The sequence below is a fragment of the Pteropus medius genome, unplaced genomic scaffold (assembly GCF_902729225.1).
Source record: "Pteropus medius unplaced genomic scaffold, Ma_sr-lr_union100, whole genome shotgun sequence".
In the NCBI taxonomy this organism is placed as follows: Eukaryota; Metazoa; Chordata; class Mammalia; order Chiroptera; family Pteropodidae; genus Pteropus; species Pteropus medius.
In genome coordinates this window covers 5,964,754-5,987,304 of record NW_024354550.1, presented here as the reverse complement: position 1 = coordinate 5,987,304, position 22,551 = coordinate 5,964,754, and the positions used below count along the sequence as shown (strand labels likewise).

Below are 22,551 nucleotides of genomic sequence, written 5' to 3'. Positions count from 1 at the left end.
TCTTTCTGATAGGGAACATGTTTACAAATGGAAATGTCTTGTAAATTTAAATTTTCTTTACAAAAGGAGAAATATTATATTCTATTTTTGGGCAGTTAGAGGGAGGTAAAGAGCTTTCTTTATGTCTGCTGATTCAGAATTGCCTTTAGATTAAAATAATCCGTATGCGAAAGAGGCATAATTTGAAGTACTGTATTATAGTCCCTTTCAACTTGATTTTTTATAATTAAAACATGCCTTGAACATTTTGTGATGACATTGGATATTTTTTGCTCTCAGCAGTCCTTTAATCTTGATTTTGCTGGTGTGATTTTCCCCTGGTCATACATGAAAATTCTGGCAGACTCATCTTCTCACTCTTAAGAAATGGCTGACCTGAATTCTACGCTCACATTAAGTTGCAAATAGTCTAAAATCTGAAGTTATAATTTCTATTTAAATATCTTAAAATTCTGGACTTGATGGACTTCATATCAAATCTAATCTCTCCTTCAGTTTAAGGCTGCTTCAGTCCAAAAGATTGCATGGAACGAGCAGTTGAGTAGAATACAGTTTTGGCGTTTTTTCTACTCATATTTTCCATCTAGATGAAATAGATAAAAGGGTCATATACATCCTTTTTTGGAAAAGTACTGTGGTAATTTGGCTTTATGTACTGTGAGCCTGATCTGTGTTAAAATTTGATGACTTTCATGGAAAGATTCTTTAGAGCAGTGGTTCCCAACCTTTTTGGCACCAGGGACTGGTGCTCCTATGAGAATCTAATGCCTGATGATCTGAAGTAGAGCTGAGGCAGTGATGCTAGCGCTGAAGAGTGGCTGCAAATACAGATGAAGCTTTGCTTGATTGCCTGATGCTCACCTCCTGCTATGTGGCCCAGTTCCTAACAGGCCATGGATAGGACCAGTACCAGTCCATGGCCCGGGGTTTGGGGACCCCTTCTTTAGAAGAGTTCTTATAGGTTTCTTGCTGCCCTTTTCTTCTGCAGTTCTAACATGAGTAGATATTTATCTGTTGTTACTTGCAACTTCTTCAGTCCCAGGGATTTCTTTCAGGATCTTATATTTTTGCATCCATCTGTTCCTCAAGTTGTCCTATTAGAAAAGACTGGGGATGTCCTCAACCAAACTCCTTCACTCATGTGGAACATCTGGTCTAAGGGAAATATTTATACATTCCTTGTTCTAATAAATTTTGGGAGAACAAGATGATCCCAACCTAATTGCATGCTTCTGGTTTCATCTTCAAAACAGTTGTTGAGTGACTCTCTTGTCCTTTAGATTCTCCATAAGAATTTTAAGTTCTCAACTATGAAACATATTAAGCTTCTCCTTATCTTTCCTGGAGGCACTTCTCACATCCCTTATTTCTTTATACAGTACCTTCTGTGTAGTCTCCTCACAGTATCTTTTCTCCAGAACAGGAAAATTTATAAAAACAGAATGCAAATTAGTGATAGCCTATGTCTATGGAATGAGTAGAAATAAAAAGTGACTGCTAATGGGTACAGATTTTCTTTCCCAGGTAATAAAACATTCTAAAATTAACTGTGAAGATGGTTGTACAACTGAGAAACATACTAAAAAAAACATTGAATGATCTACTTCAAATATAATTCAAATCAATTATATCTCAATAAAGCTCATATATTTAAAAAAATAATGAAGAAATCAACTATAATTGAAAAAATAAAAATATACATAAAAAAACAACCTATTAATTTTTATAAACAGTGTGATCTTAATAACATAAAACAATGGAGGAATAAAAACCCTCAAAACATAAAAATAAAAAATAATGAAGAAAGAGTACATCTAGTGACCACAGATTTGTATATCCAGTTCTAGTTTGTTGGCTATCTCCATATGTATATCTCAAATGATCTCTCATCAAAACTTATCAATTATTCCTTGATTGATATTGCCACTATCAAGTCACTGAGGCTTTGAAGCCTTTTGAAGCAACATTAATTTTTCCCTGGCAACTTTCAAATAAAATCAACCAACTACTCACAAAATACTTCTTAAGAAATCCCTTTAGTACTTATGACAATGTTAAAAAATTTAAGCCAACTGAGAGACTCATGGTGATAGCAAATTGTATCAGAGATATCTTTTAGGGTTATTTATGTTTCATTGGGGAGATACATTTTTTTCTCTCTGAAGTAGATATGTCAATATTTACCAGATATTTGATTAAACCTTATTCTAAGTTTTTCTGGGAGAGTGTTTTTGGATGATATTAAAATTTAAATCTGTAGACCAAGTAAAGCAGAGAGAGATTTCTCCCTGCCTGATAGACTCAGAATAGAGACATTAGCTTTTGATCTGCCTTCAGAGTCAAACTGAAATGTAGTTGGTCTCTTCTTGGGTCTTGAGCTTGCTGGCCTTCAGACTGCAACTACATCAATAGCTCTCCAAGTCCTCAGGCTTCTTGACTGGCTGCAACTAAATCATTGGCTCTCCTGGGTCTCCAACTTTCTGAATCATCCCGTAGATTTTAGGACTTAGCTAGCCTCTATGATTGCATGTGGCAACTTCTTATAATAAGTCTATATATATCTGTAGCCATGTCTATGCTTTTGTCGATGTCTGTATATTCTATTGGTTCTGTTTCTTCATGGAACCTTGACTAATACAACCTCAGTTTTGGAACACTTTGAGTTGCAAGTAGAAGAAACCCTAATTCAAACTGACTTAAACTTCATCGAAAGACAACATAAATTTCAGGACTAGTTTATTCAATGCCTAACGAGAATTATCAAGGATACTTTTTTTGTTGTTGTTTTTTTTTTTAATCTCCATAGTCTATTATGCTTATAGTCAGTTTCATCCTTAGACTGTAGCCAATAGCTTGCAGGTAATCCTGTTGTTACCCAGGTACAATCAAATTTAGAGGAAGAGGCTAAAACATTTCTCCCTGTGTTCTCTGCTATTAACAGGTAAATATTTCTTAGAAGTTTCTTAGACAATTTCTCTTTATGACTTAAAAATTAAGGAACTGGTTCATATACAAGTACTAGTATCAGTCCTATTCCAAAAAAAGGGCATGGGATGAACTCATGAGTGAAGATTAGATAACAATCAAAATTGCTATTCATTTAGGAAGATATAAGTAAGTAGTTGCAATACTACTACTACTACTACTACTAGATGAACTCATGAGTGAAGATTAGATAACAATCAAAATTGCTATTCATTTAGGAAGATATAAGTAAGTAGTTGCAACACTACTACTACTACTACTAATAAACCCATTACATTCTTTAATCTTCAGTTTCTTAATATATAACATGGGCAAAATAAACAAACAAACAAATAAATAAAACCCACCATATAAGGTGTTTGTGAGATTCTGCATTTAATAATGCAGAATTAAAAAGGCTTATTGTGATTGAAGCATTACATCCAATTGATAAATGCTAGTTATCATTCATTGGAAGATCGTATTTTATTTTTTATTATCTATTGCTCAACTAGTAATCCGTGGAGAAGAGAAAGGTAAGAAGAGAAGAGAGAAAGGAAGAAAGTTTCTACTTTTCTTTTATATTTATTGTCTACTGTTCCCATTTTTAAATTAAATGTTGATTGACAGTCTTATACAGATCAAAATAAAGCTGTTTGTATTAAACAGAACAGATTATTCCTGAAAATCATGTTTCTTGAAGCAGGCATTTTATGATGTTTCCATTATTTAATGACTTGTTTCATTGGATGTATTTTTAAATTCCCAAAGTAATTATTTGCTGGTGATAAATTACCATGCCTCACTTTTTGAAGTAGACAGGTAAATATTCCTGTTTTGTTTCAGTTATAATTGAAGACATTCAAGGTGAAGAGTGGAAGATACTTCTTAGGTTCATGGTAGGTCATAAAAAATAATTTTGAGCATAAGCATTTGTTAATTATGAAAAAACAAAAGGGAAGTGATTTATTCATCCTATATTATTTTCAAATGTCAGAAAACTCATTATACATTAATTCAATTCATATTAAGTTTAATCAAATTACATAGAGAAATATAAAGGTAATATATCTTGTAACAATTATCTAATATGCTTTAACTTGAATGAGATGACTGTGGTCCTTAGATATTGTGCATTTTGATCATCATTTACATACTTATTAAGCTTGAATGACTTAGAGACTCACTTTTACTAAGAACAATATGAAAATTCTTAGCAACAATAACAACATAAACAATAAAATAACTTTATTTATCTATTTTTTCCATTAGATAATATTTTTAAATGTCTAAATGTTAAACATTTATACATTTATCTTTTTAATGGGTTAATCTTTAAATTACTTCAAGACCTTCCACAAATCATAGAATTCAGACAATGACCATCAATAGATGCTAAAACTATTAGATGAAAGTTTGTTAGAGAATATCTTATTCACATAGTCTCAAAGTATCGCCAGAAATTACTTATTCAATACAAAAAAAAAAGCAGCATACCTTTAAGATGATAAGATCTGGGGTCAACACAGAAAAATTATCAAATTAATACCTTCAGTTGGGAAATAATCCGATATTATTTGACTCACATATATAATAAAAAGTACTCAAAATTACTGTGTAAAATTCTTATAGGAAAAAGAAATTACAAGGATCTAATTATGCAGATAACTAGAAAATACCCAGAAAATGTAACTTTCTATAAAACTACTTGTTTTGACTCCACAAAATTAATGTCATGAAAAATATGCAAAAAAGGAAAGGATCTCTTCTAGATTATATAGACTAAAAAATAACAACTAAATACATTGTGTGAAATGTATTCAATACTAGATTAAAGAAAAATGTAAAAAAATACATATAAATAGGGCATTCATAGTCAACTGTAAAATTTAAATATGAACTCAGATAATATTTAAATTGATATTTATTTTCTTAAGTATGATGATTTACAATTATGTCTTTAAAGTCCTTAAGAAATGCTGAAGTATTTAAGAGAGAAGTGTCATAATGTCTGCATTTTTCTTTTAATAGTTTAGCAATTTTTATATTCACACATACAAAAAGAAATGGATAAAGAAACTCAGTAAAATGTTAAAAATTGGTAAATTTAGGGAAGAGTATACAGAATCATTAACCTTAATATTTCCATTATTTTGTAGATTTGAAAATTTTTATAATAAAAACATGAAAATAAAATTTGTTGACTGGTAATGAAAATCAGAATATTTGATGTTCTGAGATTTTATCCCCTTGGTTCTCAAGATTGTTAGTAGTAATCCTAGGAAGATATAAATATAATATCATTATACTCACAGAAAAGTGTCAATAATAATCTTAGAAAGACAACCTCAATAAAGTAAAAGTATACATATATTAATACCAAACACATTTAAGTTTTTCAAATTTAAATGTAGTGTTGATTTGAAAGTGTTATCAATGATCCTGTGATCTGTGTGATATTTTATATAATTTTTATCTATTTTTTAAAATTATTGAGAGAATTTGATATATTAAATATGTGGTTTTAATTATATTTGGAGAGTTTTTAAGAAAAAAATATAAATGTTTAAATATTTTAAATTTATTGATTCTCTAAATTTTTATTAGTTGCCATAATATATGAAATATTTAGAGAACTACTGAAGTTGAAAGGCATATCAACCATTTAATGGGTTTATAAGAATCATAAATTTACATTAAACAACAGCAGCAGAATACATAAGGTAGTAAGAGAAATATAACAATATCTAATTAAAATATAAATCAAGGTATAAATAGCTTATAACCCAGGCATTAGTTTTCTAATTTTATTTTACTTTTTTAGATCTTGTTGAGACTTTACATTATATATATAGGTCAATTTGGTAAAAATCAACATTTTTTTCATGCTCATTTTCCAAATCATGAGTATTATATAACTTACCATTTTATTAGTTCATCTTTAAAATATTTTAACTGTCTTTAATTCTCTCAACAATATTTTGCATTTTCTCATAAAACTCTTGCACTTTATTGTTAGATTTATTTCTTAACATTCAGTAAATTTTAGTGCCATTAAAACTATATAAATTGTATAATTTGCTTTGTTAATCATTGCTGCCTTAGAGAAATAAAGTTGACTTTTACACAACGAGTTTGTACCTATCAACATTAATAAATTCACTTAAATGATATTATTTGCAAATGTTGACAGATTCTTTTCTTGTAATTCTCATACATTTTATTTAATTTTTTCTTTGCATTATTATATAAGCTAGGATTTCACATGCAATACAAATACAAATATGATAGAAAATATTCTTGTCTTGTTCCCAATATCACAGAGTATTAAGAGTTTGGTGTGGGTTCTTTTTGGTACCCCTTTTCAGATTCAGTCATTGTTGTTTTTTAAATCATGAATGGATGTTGATTTTATTAATTACTTTATCATACATTTTAAGATGACATAGGTTTTTCTTTTCATTCTTTTAATTTAGTAAATGCATTGGTAGAATTTTGAAAGTTTGAATATTAAACTAATCTTGCATTCTTTGAATAAGCCCAATTTGGCTTCACCGTACACACACATGCACACACACATGCACACTCTGCTCACATAGTTTGTCAATTTTTGTCTAGGGCTTTTACATCTATATTTATGATAAATATTGTCCTGTGTAGTTTTTGTAATGTGATTTTTATGTTTTGAAAAAGAAAGTTGTGATGGTCTCATAAAAAAAGATTGTAGAAGAGTCACATGAGTCAATTTTTAAAAAAAATATAGTAATATTCACATTTTTATATCTTTCACATTTAGTATGATACATTTTTTAAAAGAATTTATTGATTTCATGCAAATTTGCAAATTAATTGACATAAAGATGTTTCAAATTTTTTTATTCTGAAATGAGTAATTTTTTTCTAATGTTGGTAGTTCTTTTTTTATCTCTATCCCTCTGTGTATGTGTTTAATCCCTTGATCAGTTTTGTCAATAAATGTAAGTTATGTTTTTCAAATAACTGATCTTTGTATTTGTTAGATTCTTTATTGTACATTTTTATACTGAATTAATTTCTGCCTTGATGTTTGTTTATTATTTTCTTCCCTTTCTTTAAGTTTAATTTGCTATTTTTTTTTTAACTTCTTGGAAATTAGATACTTAAAACATTGACTTTTCATCTTTTGTTTTTTCCTATGCATTTAAGGCTATAAATTTTTTTAAATCATAGTTTTAGTTGTATTCCATAAGTTTTTAATATGTCCGATTTTCATTATCATTCAGTTTAAAATACTTTCTAATTTTTATTTTGTTTCTTCTTTAATTCAAGATTATTCAGAAGTACATTATTTCATGTCTATATTTGGGAATTTTCTAGTTATCTTTTCTTTATGACCAAATATATGGTCAATTTTGGTAAATGTATGTAAATTTGAAGGAAGTTGAATTATTTTATTAATCTGGTGTGTTTTCTATATATGTTGAAAATATGTTAGTTAATTTTGATTGTCAAATCTATATCCTTATTGATATTTCTATCTGCATATTCTAATGGTTTTTCAGTGATACATGTTAAAATTTCCCATGATGATTATAGGAGCCTTATAGATTTATTTATTTATTTTTGATTCTGCTAGCTTTTATTTTATGTATTTCAAGTATGTTATTAAATTTTGATATCTGTTGTTATAACATTTTTAAAAAATTTATTTAAATTAGTTTCAAGTATATGGTACATCAGTTAGACATCTATATAGTTTATAAAACGATCCTCCCAATTGCTAACAATTCCTCTCTCCACTGACTAACATTATCTTTTGTAATTCTCTTAAATCTGCTTTTTCTGACATTAATACAGCTATATAGTCTTACTATTAGTGTTTTCTTAATATTTTACTATTTACTTTTTTATTTTTAACTTTTCTTTATCTTTATATTTAAAGTGTGTCTCTTTAAGAAGCTTTTATATTTGTTATCCAGTTTGTTTTTCTTTGTATTTTAATTGGAAAAATTAATCTGTTTATATGTAATATGGTAACTAATAATTTAGATTTAAATCCTATTTTTTGCTTCTTATTTGTTCCACAAGTTCTATATTTTTTCTTTTTATATTTTCTGCCTTTTGCTGAATTAATTAAGTGTTTTATTATTCCATTTTTTCCTTTTGTATTAGATACCGTTGGTGCTCCACCCTATTATCCTTTTCTGGTGTGTTAAACCCCCATCTACAGTAAGCATAGGTTTCTAATGGCTTAGAGCTGTGTGCTTCTCAGAATTGTCCTCTGCCAATGGGAATCTACATGGCTGAAAATGCCTGGGACATTTGCTACTGCCTGCAGGGTAATGGCAATCAGTGACTGACTGAAATGGCAGGGTACAAAACGTGGTTCTCTTGTTTAAATTTTCAATAACACTGTCATCATTATTGCTTGGGAACACCCTGTGGAATGTTGACATTAACGCACTCTCTAAACTACATCTTTGCTTTGCTTTCTCCCCCGCTTTATCTTTCTTTCTTTATTTACTCATAGGTTTATTTGCAATTCCTTCCTCATTAAATTACTTGCATGGAATCCCTATGTAAGGCTCCATTTCCAGGGATTCTAACTTAATACTTTCCTTTAGGGTACATGATAGATAGTCTTCTACTCTTTCCTTAATGATTACTTAGAGATTACAATGTTATTATTCATCCTTGATGTTTTAAATAAATTAATAATTTTTGACATTTTAACAAAATTCAAAAACAATTTTATTAAATATATTAATTAATATATAGTTAATTAACAATGCATTGGGCAATGCATATAACTTAGAACATCTTAACTCTATTTTCCCTTTTATCCTTTTAGTCTTATTTTTGTCATGCACATTAATAAGTTTATTATCCAGATGTATATCTTTATTGATATCATTTTTGTTACTTGTTCTATTAGCTATTGAAGTAGGCACATCAAAATTATCTTTAAAATTTTTTCTTTTATAAAAATTGTCTCAAGCTCTATTTTTATGAAATCTGACCTAAGATAATCTTTGTTAGTGTATATGCAAAATGTTTTTTTATTTTTTTTTAATGCAGTCAATACTCATTTTGACTTTATTCTCTTTTTTATTTTTTCCAGTGTCCAGTCAGGATCACAGACTCTCAGACTTGTAGTTAGGACTTCAGAAGGTAGGATTCACTAATTTAGCTATCAGATTGATTGGTACTGTGAAGCCACAAGTTTACTTTGCCAACAGTAACCTTTCTGTGCTTATTCAAAGGCACAGGTGATATGCACTATAGAATAGGATAATGAATATTCTCTTTTGTTCTGGCTCTGTTCCCTGTTCACACCTTCAGATAGCCATTCTTCATCAGTTGCAGCAGCTTTCAGCTGGGCATTGATGAAGACTGGGAATTTTCTTCTCACTTTCCTTGAACAGCTGGTTGTGAATATGGGACTGAAGAGACATATCAAAGGTTTGTCTTCTGTCAATTCATTTTGCAAAGTTTCAAATATTTCTGGCATTGGTGCCCCAATTAATTTTTTGTTAGTAGAATCAGTGTGCTTTTTTTTTTTTTTTTTGCAATAGAAGCATTCTATTTCAGAAAATTTATAAGCATCTACCAAGATAACCTACATCTTTCACCTTTTACCAAAGTTAAAGAGGGCGTCAATGAGCTACCAACCCAAGAAATACAGTTAACATGTCTGGGCCTCATAGAAATTTGCTGAACCTTTTTTGTTGGAGTCAGACTACTCTGCACTTACATTTCATCAGTTACTTTTCTAGTTATGTAAAACTGGAAACAGATAAAAGTTGCTCTCACCTGGGCACATATCATAAAGATTTCTTCTCCATACCTTTTTACAAAGAGTTCACTTAGAGTAAGAGTACAAACACAGACTTATAAACATCATTTTGTTGTCAAAAAACAAGTAAAGATAAAAATTTTTGAAAGCTATGTAAGTGAGTATTAATTGTTCATAAGACACCGACTGTGGGCAATGAATATTATTAAAAACAAGATAAAAATATTAAAAGACAGTATGAACGTCTTCAGTTTTATAGGAATATAAAAATAAAATAATTTGAAAAATATTTCTGAAAAAAGAATAATCAATTTAGGTGATCTTTAAATGTATGGAGTAGAGGAAAGAATAAGGCTATAAATCCAATGAAAATAAATGATATGTATATTATCTAATAATTGCATCTACTTTAGGTGCTGAGAGAGTTAACATTAATTTGCATGTGATATACTTTGAAATTCTTATACTGTTTTTCCAATTGTTTTGCTTCTGATCTTGATGATATGTAATTTTGATTTAAAAGGAGAAATAATCAGGTTGCTTTCTATGCCAAATTTGTTCTTATCTGGTTGCTATGACAATCTCCTAAGACAGTTATTTTTTTCTCCTCTTTTGTGGATTTATCTCTTTTTGATGTTATAAAAAGAGTTTTCCTAAGTAAGGAATTTGATTTCTTTATGCTTAAAGGATTTTTAAGAAATAAAGAAAAGCTTCTAGTTAAAGCCTCTGCATTCCAGGATGTCATGTCTTATTTAAGATTTAAAATGAAAAACTTAATATTGCTTCATAAAAAAAAATGAAGAAACTTATCTTTTGTAGAGAATCTAAATTTTTATTTCTTCATTATTACGTGGAGTAATTGTATCCTTTGCCATTGTTCTGTGCACATAAAGATTAATTTTTTAACTTGATTTTTGTCTTATTATTCTGTCCTCGATCATTTTAAACAATAAAATACTTCCCTAGATCTCTAATTCATCTAGAGGGGTGGATTTTAAAGCAGAGAATACTAGACTATGAGTTAAAAACCTAAATTTATTTCCTGATATTATAATTAAAAATCTGTCCGACTTTAGAAAAATCACCTGATACCCTATGTGCTGTGATTTCTTCTTTTTTAAAAAGATTGTTAAACCATATAGTTCTCTTCTTCATTTGAAAACAATGTAACTCTAGGAAGTCCCTTTTTTGTTGGAATTTTTATCTTCTTAAAACACTTTTTTAAAGAATTCATTTTGTGTTTTCTATGAAATTACAATAAATGAAGTTAACAAATATTAATCAATTTCTTTTACATACCAGGCACATGCTCACATTCTCCTAATGAGGTAAAGTCACGTGAATTCTTCCAGGGAACATTAATCTGCACAAAGACTACATTCATATAAAAAATAGAAGCAACATTTGTTGATCTATTTAAAGCAGAAAGAGATAATAATTAAGACGACAGGATAATGAGTTCATTCAATCTAGATGCCTCTAAATTTACTGTGTAGATGATTTACTAAGTATTCACTAAGTTGGCTAGTCCAGTAGTTCTGAAAATTTAGTGCACATCAACATCTCCAGTAGGATTTGTTGAAATACTGGGATCGTCTCAGTTTTTGATTCATTGTATCTGACATATGGTTGAAGAATTATCACTTCAAACAAGTTTATAGGCAATGCTGATGCTGATGGTCCTGATCGTATGACCATACTTTCATAGCCACTGACATAGTGAATCAATAGAGTACTTTTAAATTCTGAGGCATTGCCCAAACTGTAGTGAGATATGTAGAAATAAACATTTGTTTTAGAAAGCCATATGCCAATGCCAGCATTGCTTTTGTGTTTTTGTCACCCATCTAGATTATATAACACCTTTTGTTGTATTAAGAAATTGCTTTTTATTCTAGTGTCAGTTTACAAAGTTAAAAATAATAAATTTTTATTTAAGTTCATATATTTTACAAATATGAAAACATAAGATCCTACATAGAGCTCAATGGTTGTTTTAAGAAACAAATCCACTTAAGATTTTATGTTATATTCTCCTAGAAATATATTTTCATTGTTATTATAATTGTTATGAGATTATTTGACATACAAAAATCAACATTTTTTTTTTTTTAATAATAACATTGGTTTCTTCTGAAGAAGAAAGTCTCTGTAGTTGACTTCCAAACATATAGATTTTTCAACTTGGCTCAGACACACAGAATTTAAATTTATATCTGCATGTTCCTGAATATCTTGGTATTTGGCACTAAATATTCTGATCATTTGTACTCCTTTTTTTATTCATATGCTTGTAGACTTTAGTCGCCTGAAAAAAAAAATTTGGCATTCTTAGGAACTCATAGACACAAGTCAAAATGGAAGGAATGTTATATATAATTTAGTCCAAACATTAAAAATTGTGGAAAGAAAACTGAGCTCAAAGATATGAAGCAAATTTGTGAAAATCACTTAAATTGAGCCCTAGGCTTGAACTAGAATTAAGCTATTCTGACATCCAGGCCAGTTCCCTTACCACTATTGTGTAATGTTTATCTGATTTATTTTGTCCTCAGACGACATCATGTTTATCACTCCTCTCCCCCACCCCCAGATCATTGGATAGTTCACAGAAACCGAAACAGAGATCTGCTACCATGTAACACATGACTTGGGTGTATACTGTAAAAGCTCTAAATTTGATTTAAATATCTTGCAACTGTGGGCATAACTATATGTGTGTAACTTAAGGACCTAACATTTTCCTTCGGATTATGATAATACTTTGGATTATGATAATTCGAGACTTGATCTGTCTCGAATTAACATCACATACTTCACAAAGATTGCTTTCTTATATTTATACTATAGTAAATTTATAAATAATAAAGATAATTTGATTATTTTCTGAAGTAGATTGCAAAAATTCTGCCTTGCTACATTGTGGCTTTCGGCTCCTCTTATCGAAAGGTGGAATGCATTTTCCCACCTCTTAAATCAGTGCTGGCCCTGTTATTTGCTTTGGCCAACAGCATGTAGTGAAAGTGACATTCTGCAAGTTACAAGGCTGATTCTCAAGAACTTTGCACAGCTACCAGGCAAATAGGCCAAGTCTAGCTTACTGGAAGGGAAGACAAGAGAGAGTTGAAACACTCCGGCTGAGAAGCAGTCAGCCCCCATATAGGCTTCCAGCTGATCTCTGCCACATAAATGAACCCCATCAGTACCACCAATTAATCTTATAATTAAAATTATTAAATTGAATAATTCTAATTCAATCCTTAGAACTATGAGCTAAATAAATTGTTATTGTTTTAGGCCATTATATAATGAGATAGTTCGTTATGCAATAATGGATAACTAATACATACACTTTCCGATACATACACTTTCTGAAATAAATTCTTAATTGTCTTTCAAATTGTTTTAGTTTAATTTACTGAGTTTTGACTAGGCATATGGCAATGAGCTGTAGACAACATTTCCCAGCTGCTCTTGTGTCTAGGTGTGCTTAAATAAGCTGGCTAATGGGATGTAAGCAAAAGTGAAGTAAAAAAATTTCCAGGTAGTACATTTTAAGAAAAGGGGCTTGGCCTCTATTTCCTCTTCCCACCTTCCTACTGGCTATAACACAGACAGAAATATTCTTTTGATCAGCTAGATGAAGGTGACACTCTAAGCACAATAAGATTAAAGAAATCTGGACTCCTGAATGGCCTCATAGAGCAGAGCTATTCTTGGGACAGTCATTATCTTGACATTTATGCAAGAGAGAAGCTCTGTCTTGTTTGCCATTGCTATATTTGTGTCTGTTAAAGCCAACTAATACATCCTGCTTACAGATTAAAAAAATAAACTGTATTTATCTTAGAATAAAAAATAATTTGAGTAATGGCATATAAATTAAAATGGTAAAAATGCATGAAGATATACTTCAGAAGTTCTTTATATCTTACACTCACAGTACAGCAGAATTCTCTGAAAATAGTTCTGTAGTCACAATTTGTCATTTACTATGCTCCAGGTACTGGAAAAAGCACAAATATATATTACCTTGCTTAATTCTCCAAACTAACAGGAGAATCTGATGTGTAAATTGAGATTTATAGAGATAAGTAAATTATCTAATGTCACATGTGTACTAAATGACATAATGATGATTTGAACCCAGATCTTTCAGGTTCTAACACCATAAGCTAGGTGATCAGCGTGGTCCAAACTTTGTGGCACATATATATAATGGAATATTATTCAGCCATAAGAAGAGATGAAATACTGCCATTTGCTACAATGTGGATGGACATTGAGATAATCATACTAAGCAAAATAAGTCAGACAGAAAAGGTTGAAAATCACAATATCACTTATATGTGGGATATAAACCTAAAAGCAACAAATGAATAGGACAAACAGAAACTCACAGACATGGACAATAGATTAGTGATCACCAGAGGGTAGGGGCGAGGGGGAAGATGGGAGATAAATGGGTGAAAGGGGTCACATATGTGATGACAGAAAGAAATCTAACTATAGACAGTGAACACATAATGCAATATATATATGTGTGTGTGTATATATGTATATACACACACACATATATATACACACACACACACACACATATGTGTATATATATATATATATATATATATATATATACACACACACACACACACATACCTTCTGCTAAATTATACACCTGAAACTTATTGGATTCCATTAACCAATGTCACCATAATAAAAAAAGAAAAAAGTGAAAAAAAATAGATATTTAAACAGTGAAGCTCAAGAATAACGACATTCTACGCTGGGTGACAGCTAAAGCAATTTTCTAGGAGATAATCAATTAAATTGCTATGTTTGTATTTTCTGTTTGCACATTTGTTTTGAAAGTCCACTTCCCCTACATTTTTTCCAGTAATTGTCTTAATTTCCCTTTTTCCCTATACTGTGCCATTTAATATAACCTATTTTTTGACAGGTATTTTCTACCATCTTAATGAGCAGCTTGATATTGTGTCCCAGATGGTAATAATGAGAGAGAAAAAGCTGGATGTACAATTGTTGATATGGCCAATTCAAGTGTGCAAAAACAGCTCTGAATATTTGACAGAGGTTAAAATGGAGTAGTCTTAGATCTGCAATCACGTGATGACATTTCTAGAGCCACTGCATTTAGAGATAGAAGTCTAAGCCCAGCATTATTATGGGGATTATGTGTGTATGTACCTGTATGTGGAGTTCTAATATATGTGTGTGTGCATATACACACACACACACAGACATATACACACACACACATATATACACACACATATATGTATATATATACACTCATACTCAAACATATCCATTTATCTACTCTGATTATCTGTATAAAATCAAACCATAAGAATCTGCTGTTCCTACCTATTAAGTACCACAATGAAATTGAACAATTTGCACAAATAACTATTCTGTTCAGGGCCTTGCTATTGTGGGAATAACAGGGTTGTGGCAGGTCAGGTTTCTGGAACATTGTCAGTTAGGATAGAAGGCTTTAACAACACCTGCCAGTGCTGTGAACAAAGGCATATTGCATTTATACAGTGGTTTTCATCACAGGGTATCTCTTAGCCTCAAAAGGGAAATCAGCGCTCCCATTCACAGCCCAGGGAAATGCTTCTCTTTTCAAAGTCAGCATGTAACTCACCTATATTCAATGTCATAAGGACCACCCCCCTATTTTAATCCTAGAAGGGCCAGAAAAAGCAATTTTCTATATGACATCTCCAAACCCTCTTTGCTCATAGTAAATGTTAGAGATAGTTCTACATAATCACATCTGGAAGGGATTGTCAAATGTGCAATGTGACTGAGTCTAAAAATTACTTTCATTTAGAAGGACATTAGATCTTATTCAGTTAAGATAAGGACAAGCAGTGATGCAAGCCAAATGGAGCTATTTAAAGGGAGCATGAAGCTGCTTCTCAGGAGAAGCTATATTTTTAGCAGGACAACTCTTAGAAAACATGATTATTATTTTGAAAAAAATAGCCTCATTTTCTTCACAATAATCTGTGTGGAAGACTGACTGAGTTATTAATTGATTTTTTTTTTTTTTTTAGATTTCTGATCTCTCTAAAGGTAGTTCTTCCATGTAGCTAGTGCTCATGTTTCTGATTCCTCATCATCACATTTATTTCCCTCAACTCAGAAAGATCTAAGTGCATTCTATATATTGTGGTTGTGTTGTGTGAAATGTAACCTGACAGGAATATTTAAAATTGTTCAGAGCTGCATGATATGAACTGATGAGACTTCTGTGACCTACAGATCGGAGTGTATATCTTGTTTTTTTTAATACTCATTCTGAGAAGGAAGTTGATGGCTCAGGCATTGCAGGTGGACTTCTGGTAGGTCCCTTCTGGCCATTTAATTGACAACAAACAAGAAAACAAGAGCTCAGCAATGGGAGGGAAAACAACAACATGGGACGTTTGGCATTGCTGGGGCATCCAAACAGTTGCCTAGGCTTTGTTTCACAGAATAGAGCAAATCTCAGGAAATTTTCTCATAAAAGGCAAAGAATGAGTACAGGGGAATATTAAATAAGAGGGAGAGACTCTGAAAGGTGCCAGTGTAAGTGGTTTAGAACAAAGGAAAATGAAAGTGTTCACCTTAAGAATTTGAATTACTTCTTGTTTTTCTAATTAAGTAAATCAAAAGAAAGACAAGAATTTAAAAAAGTATTTCGGTTAGAGAAAAGATGAAGTTATGAGACCATGAATACTAGAAGAGACTGGATGAAAAAAAAATTTGCTTCGGTGTTTACTAATCTGAAATTATATTTATAAAATGCTATCATTTTCCAAAAATTGTGATATTTTTTCATTTTATGAACAGTTCTCAGAAACTTAATATTTAATGCATACATTTAATGCATACGTGTCTATTATGCACAAGGTACTTCATTGCCATGATACATATTGTTAAGGCCCCTCCTGCAATTCAAGCAGAACATTAGAATTGGTAAAATAAGAGTTGTAGGCCTGACTCTATCAAGACTTACTATAGACTTTAAATGAATTACCTAACTTTAATCTCAGTCTCAGTTTTCTCATGCTAGAGGGAAGGATGGACAAACCTATCTTAGATGTTCTTTCTAGGTTTAGGGGTTGATAATTTATTATAATAAGTAGTGGCATCACAACAGATCCAGATTCTGCACTCTGCCAGACACTGTGTCTGTATTCACATTTCTGTTTAAAATATACCTAATCTATCAGTCTTTTGAGGTTCTTTTGATACTTTTAAGCTAAATAATATTATCTGGTTTTTATTTGCATCTTATCCCCTCGAATGATGTATTTCTAATGTGCCCGCTATGAAAAGACTTGAAAAGTCAATGCATGTTCAATACTGAAACTAGAAAGAAAATAATAATGAGAAAGTTCCAGCAATGGCAGGTCAATTGTACCCTATTCATACCCATTTGTTTTATAAATGCTTCTGTGGACTGGAGTATTTCATAAATCTTGCATAATTTGGATGCATATATATTATATATCATATACTACATAACATATGACCTTCAACATAAAATATGTTGGATTTTATATAGTAGCTGATTGTTTCATTTGCATACCTATGACCTGAACTGTTTTAGATTAATTATTATTTAAAATTACCTAACTTAACTTCAAAAAATTAAATGATTAAAACAACAGACCAGGTCAAGAAGGGCTATCTTTATACATTTTTATTTAAATTTCCACAACTCTTTAAAAATTTATTATCTTACAAAATATATAAATAATAAAAAACACCAAAATCCATATGTCACCATATGAACACCATATTATTTCTATTCTCAATTAGGATTAAAATGTCCTGCTTTGACCACTAGATTCAAGCTGTCAAGACATTATACCCTGGTCACTCAATGGGTTGTGAGTGACCAGGGTATAATGTCTTGACAGCTTGAATCTAGTGGTCAAAGCAGGACAGGGTATAATGTCTTCACATTGTTTCAAATTATTCCTCAGTTTTCAGTGTGGTCTACTACTAAAAATACATGGTTGTTTTTGAAAAATCTTTTAGAATAATTCCACAGTTGAGATGCTTCTGGGTAGGTATATAAATAAATATTTGCCCTCATCATTAAAATTTATATTTTATCTCAACAACATTGCTCAGAGCATAAGCTCTTTTTAAAATTTTTTTTCAATTATAGTTGACATACGATATTATATTAGTTTTAGTTGTACAACACAGTGATCAGATATTTATATAACTCAGGAAGTGATAACCCTGATAAATCCAATACGCATCAGACACATACGTAGTTATTACAATGCTAACTACATTTCTCATGCTATACTCTACAAAGCCCATGACTATTTTGTAACCACCAATTTGTACTTCTTACTCCCCTCCCCTCTTCATCCATTCCCCTACCCCTCAATCTGACAACCAACAAAATGCTGTCTGTGGTTATCAGCTTCTTTCCGTTACTTTTTTTGTTTGTTTATCCTGTTCTCTAGATTCCACATATGACATTTGTATTTCTCTTTCTGACTTAGTCTACCCAACAAATACCCTCTATATCAATCCATTAGTTGCATATGGCCAGATTTCATTCTTTTTTTTGTTTTTATGGCGAGTAATATTCCACTGTATACATATACCATTTCTTCTTTAGCCATTCATCCACTGATGGACATTTAGGATGCCTCCATATCTTGGCTACTGTAAATAATGTTGCAATAAACATATGGGTTCATATGTCCCTTCAAAATAGTATTTTGGGTTTCTTCAGATAAATATCCAGAAGTGGAATAAATGAGTCTTTCTTTGTTTCTTGTTATAGCCTTTGTTTTAAAGTCTATTATATCTGGTATAAGTATTGCTACCCCAGCTTTTGTTTGTTTGTTTCCATTTTCATGAAACATCTTTTTTCATAACTTTACCTTCAATCTATGTGTGTGTTTTGATCTGAAGTGTGTCTCTTGTAGGCAGCACATGCAAAAGTCTTGTTTTCTTATCCATTCAGCCACCCTATGTCTTTTGATTTAAGCAGTTAATCCACTTACATTTAAAGTAATTGTTGCTAGCTATGTAGTAATTGCCATTTTACTCTTCATATTTTTTATTTTTTATTTTATTTTTTTTTAACTTTTTAAAGAAGTCCCTCTAACATTTCTTGTAATATTGGCTTGGTGCTGATGAACTCTTTTAGCTTTTTCTTGCCTGGGAAGATCTTATCTGTCTTTTGGTTCTAAATGATAGGTTAGTTGGGTACAGTACTCTTGGTTGTAGGTCCTTACTTTTCATCACTTTGAATATTTCCTTCCAATCTCTTCTGGCTTGCAAAATTTCTGTTGAGAAAACAACTGACAGTCTATGAGAGCTCCCGTGTTAGGTAACTGTTTTTATCTTGTTTTTAATATTCTTTCTTTGTCTTTAACCTTTGGCATTTTAATTATGATGTGTCTTGGTGTGGGCCTCTTTGGATTCATCTTGTTTGGGACAATCTATGTTTTCTAAGCTTGTATGTCTATTTCTGTCACCAGGTTAGAAAGTTTTCAATCATTATTTCTTGAAATAGCTTTTTAATTTCTTGCTTTCTCTCTCTTCTCCTTCTGGTAGTCCTATGATGCCAATTTTGGTACGCTTGATGTTGTCCTAGAGGCCCCTTAAACTATCCTCATTGTTTTAAGATTCTTTTTTGTTGTTGTTGTTGCTGTTCTGATTGGGTGTCCTCCACTACTCCATCTTCTAAATCACTTATTTGATCTTCTGCTTCATCTAATCTATTGTTAGTTCCTCCTAAGGTATTCTTTATTTCAGTTATTGTCATCTTCATTTCTAACTGGTTCTTTTTTTATGTTTTCTCTCTCCACTTTTATGTTTTCTATCACATTGTTAAAGTTCTCATTGAGTTCATCTACTCTTCCCCTAAGTTCATTGAGTGGCCTTATAACCAGTGTTCTGAACTCTGCATCTGGTAGATTGCTTGTCTCCATTTTGTTGCGTTCCTTTTTTATGGAGATTTGCTCTCTTCTTTCATTTGGGACATGTTTCTTTGTCTTTCCATTTTGGTTGCCTATTTATGTTAGTTTCTATGTATTAGGTAGAACTGCTACATGTCCTGGTCTTAGTACAGTGGCCATATGTAGTCAGTGTGCTATGAATTCAAGTGGCACAGTCTTCCCTGGTAACCCAAGCCTGGTGCTCCAGGTATGTCCCTTGTATGGGTTGTGTATGACTTCCTGTTGCAGTTGAGCCTTTGTCGCTATTTGCTCATCAATGGGAGGGATTAACCCTTAGGCTGATTGGTTATAATAACAGGCCTTGACTAGTGGATGAACTGTTGTGACAAGGCTGACCTTACAGAGTAGGATTCACTTTAGCAGAGTTCTGGTGCCTGCTCTGCCTGCTCTTTGGGTGCCTGCCCTGCCTGCCCTTGGTCACATCCTCAGATGTGACACCGGGTGGTACTCCAGCTCAGACCAAAGATGGCCATTGGGCATGCAGGCCAGTACCTTCTGGGTGGGGCCTGCCACAGGCCAAATTCAGCTGCAACCTGTGCCCTGCCTGGGCCACTTGGTATGAACTACCAAGCAATCTGTAGATGGCCGCCTCCCATATTGGGCTTGGATGTGCTTCGAGTGGCCAACCTACAAACGAAAGCCGGCTGTCACTAGAGCCAGGCATGAGGCTGCTCTGCAAGAAATACAGGGCACTCTGAGGCCAGATGTTGTTTGTTTAGGTCTTGTGAAACTTTGAGAAATTTTAGGAAAGTCTGCAGCATAAGCCAAGTAGGCCATTCGTATGGAAAATCCACTGGAAAAGGCTTGGGTGGGCCCTCACGTTGGGAGGGCCGGGGTCTCAAGGAAAACACCAGGGCAGGGTGACCAGTGTTAGATACATTGATAGAGGCTCAGATATGATGTCCGTCTAGGTTCGCAAGCTGGGTGGGAGAGTGCTTAACAAAGGAAAAATGTCCTCTGCCAGCACTTATGTCTGGAAGAAAAATGCTCCTTCAGACCTTGCCTTGTAGCCAGACAATTCAATTCCTCCTTGTATGTCCCTGGTGCCTTTTGAGCTGCTGCCCCAGCACTGGAGCTCAGAGTGAGTGAGTCTATCAACCAGTAAGTACATGTGAGGCCTTTAAGAGGAACACTGGCAACTCCCTCAGCCCTTTACCTCTCTTAGCCACAATCTCAGCTGGTTCTTCACAGATAGAAGTTGTGGGGACTTCAATTTCTGGCACTGAAACCTTGGGCTGGGGAGCCAATTGTGGGGCTGGAACCCCTTGCTCTTCCCAGGGGGACCTCTGCAGCTGAAATATTTCTCCCAATTCTCATCCACCTTATGTGTTTGAAGGAGCGGTCTGTTTTGCATCTCCACTCCTACCAGTCTTGACGTGGCCTCTTCTGTGTGCCCCTAGTTGTAAGACTTCTGTTCAAATAGATTTCAGGCAACTCCCAATGATGGTTGTTCTATAGTTTAGTTGTAAATTTGATGTGGATGTGAGAGGAGGCAAGCAGAGCATTTACCTATTTCACCATCTTGACCGGAGCATAAGCTCTTGAATAAGATTTCTCATTACATTTAATGTAGGACTTTACACAAAATGAATGCTAATAAATGTTGCTGGTGAAAAAAATATTTTTAAAAATACTGTTGTTTGACATGGCAAGGTTTTTGTTTTCTTTCCTTCTCAATTTTCGTCCTGCTTGTATCTAAATGAAGCTACAAATATAGATAACAAGACTGTTTTCACCTACTGAGGGTGAATTAGAAATTTAACTTAACCAGGTTTTTAAAATGTGATCTGAGGAGAAAACACTGTGACTATTCAAAATACATTACATATATATTTGAGAGACTCATCAGTTTACAAAAACAGTGATTCTTATAACAGTTTCAGAGCTCTTTTGGAGAACCTGAAGCTAGTGGTTAAATTAAAGAGTATATATAGAATCAAGAAATGTTGTTGCTTAACTGAGAAGCAAGAAACAATGGTGACCAACATTTTATTCTGTACTCATTTTTTCTTTAATAGAGTAGATTATTATCACAGAGATTCTTCATAAAATTAAGGAAGTGTTTCTGGATTAATGGTTTTAGAGAAGAGTGGACATAAGTGCTAGATGCTATACAAAGGGAACTGCTAAGTCCTCAGAATATGGATACCTAAGACTGATTTACTATCACATAAACACTGACATAGATAGCTCCATATTAGTTATATACATAGCAGAGAGAAACATCAAGTGAAAGATGAATACATAGAATCACATATTACATTCTTTACAAGGAAATAACAAGTGCTCATTAAAGGTAAATGGCTTAAAATGATATTGGCAAATAGTTTTTGAGATGTTAATTTATGCTTGAATTTTCTCTCTCTCTCTTTTTTTTTTTTCTCTCCTTCAAGAAAGTAACTAGACATGGAAAGCTTGAGGCCAAACAGAATAAAAGAAGCTTCTTGAAATTAACTGTTGGTCCTGTTAAAGAGATCATGTCAGGTCTTCTGGAATGGAAGACAGGAGAAGAAAATTGTGGACAGCAATAAGAGAGATGTCTTGTAAACTGTAAAGAAACTGGTGGTAAGACTGGTTTCACTAGTAACAGAGATTTACTCCCCAGTTGGTGACAGACCTCAAGTTAGATGGCAAGTCCTCAGATGGCTGCAGTAGGTGACATTGTGTGTATGGTGTGTAAGGAGGCAGAACCTTGAGAATAAGCATTACCATTACCATAAAGAAAAAGTTAAAGTCATAAGCATGAAAGCAGCAAAATTACCAGAAGAAATCAACAGGGGCAATGGACATTGTAATCAC

General features: G+C 32.3%; 1 long non-coding RNA gene across 1 annotated transcript; it reads left to right on the top strand.

Annotated features, from left to right (window-relative positions):
- The first annotated feature begins 3,826 nt into the window (after positions 1 to 3,826).
- LOC120596590 (uncharacterized) lies at positions 3,827 to 22,158 on the top strand. The gene is made up of 3 exons (XR_005651202.1): positions 3,827 to 3,863; positions 9,065 to 9,114; positions 22,146 to 22,158. It is a non-coding gene; the product is annotated as an uncharacterized LOC120596590 (long non-coding RNA).
- The last annotated feature ends 393 nt before the right edge of the window (positions 22,159 to 22,551 follow it).